Genomic DNA, 1,707 nt, shown 5'->3' with positions numbered 1-1,707 from the left:
CCACAACGCCCGGCTATTTTTTTTTTTTTTGTTGCAGTTTGGCCGGGGCTGGGTTTGAACCCGCCACTCTTGGCATATGGGGCCGGAGCCCCACTCAGTGAGCCACAGGCGCCGCCCTCTGATGCATTTTTCTAAAAAGAAGAAAACAATTCAGTGCTTAAATACTCCTTCTAGTCTCTGTCTCACCCTGGCCTTGTTCTCATTGTTCCCCAGCCTCCATAGTGTTTAAACTTTTAGTATTGCTTAAATGTGGCCAGAAGCCTTTCTGCTGGTCCCATGTGCTGCATGATATATGGTTATTGCTCAGTGTCAGTTCACACCTCTCACATCTCCTTTGTACCCATTTGGACTTAGGGGCTAAGAGGTCTTTATTGTCTCAAGCTTAGTCTCCCTTTGACATAGCGAGTTGAATTGTTTTAGCTTCTTTTACAAGAGGACTAGTAAGTAAAAGTAAAAAGCTCTAATTTGGGGCGGTGCCTGTGGCCAGTCGGTAAGGCGCCGGCCCCATATACCGAGGGTGGTGGGTTCAAACCCAGCCCCAGCCAAACTGCAACCAAAAAATAGCCGGGCATTGTGGCGGGCGCCTGTAGTCCCAGCTACTCGGGAGGCTAAGGCAAGAGAATCGCTTAAGCCCAGGAGTTGGAGGTTGCTGTGAGCTGTGTGAGGCCACGGCACTCTACCGAGGGCCATAAAGTGAGACCCTGTCTCTACAAAAAAAAAAAGCTCTAATTTGGCCATCCCTTGCAGTGTCCTCATGAGTACCTTCAGTAAAGGACTCAGTCAGATTTGCTGTTTGAAATATGACAAGGGTAAAAAAAAAAAAAAAAAAAAAGAAATATGACAAGGGTAGAAGTTATCAATCCTATATGAGACCGCCCCAATATTCCTACCAGTGTGGTCTTTACATTGACCTCAGTACTAGGTGCTTAGAACAAAATCTTTTTGCTAGTATTATTAATGTATGTCCACAGTTGGTACTGTACTTTCTACATGCCAGGCAAGGTGCTTTAAGAGCTTGTGGCATAAAACTGGGGTGAGCATCCGAGTCAGTCCAGGTAAGGGTGTTTAAGTCTTGGGAGTTAGGGTGGAGAGGGATAGTGAATAAGGTGTCTTTTAGATCTAGGACTGTAAAATGTGTGGTGGGAGGAGGAATAGTGAACAGGAGGGCATAGGGGGTTGGGACTAGGGGGGTTGTATGGACAGTGGCCTTGTTGACTGCTCGCAGATCTTGGACTAGTCCGAAGGAGCTGTCAGGTTTGTTTCGGGACTGTTAGGATAGCAGTGTTGTATGGGGAGGAGGAGGGTCAGAGAATGTGGTTTATTAGTAAATGATTAAAAATTAGTTGAAACCCCTTTATAGCATGGCTTTTAAGGGGATATTGAGGTCAGTTGGCAAGATGTGAAGGATCAGAAAGGATAACCATAAATGAGTTGAGGGTGTAGGGATATCCCAAACTTTAGGATTGACCTCACGTAAAGCATCTGAGAGAGACATCTGTATAGCTAGGGAAGGGGCATTAGAGGAGAGTAACAAAGTGTAGGGAGTTGAGAGTATCGTCGGTTTTGGGTGATAGGTATAAAGTAAAAAAGTGGCTTTGACCCTAGGTAGTAGATCTTGGCCAAGCAGGTAAGTGGGACACTTAAGAATTATTAGGAAAGAATAGGAGAATGGGGCAGCGCCTGTGGCTCAGTGAGTAGGGCGCCGGC

Source organism: Nycticebus coucang, chromosome 12 (genome assembly GCF_027406575.1).
Source record: "Nycticebus coucang isolate mNycCou1 chromosome 12, mNycCou1.pri, whole genome shotgun sequence".
Classification (NCBI taxonomy): Eukaryota; Metazoa; Chordata; class Mammalia; order Primates; family Lorisidae; genus Nycticebus; species Nycticebus coucang.
This window is presented reverse-complemented; position numbering follows the sequence as displayed.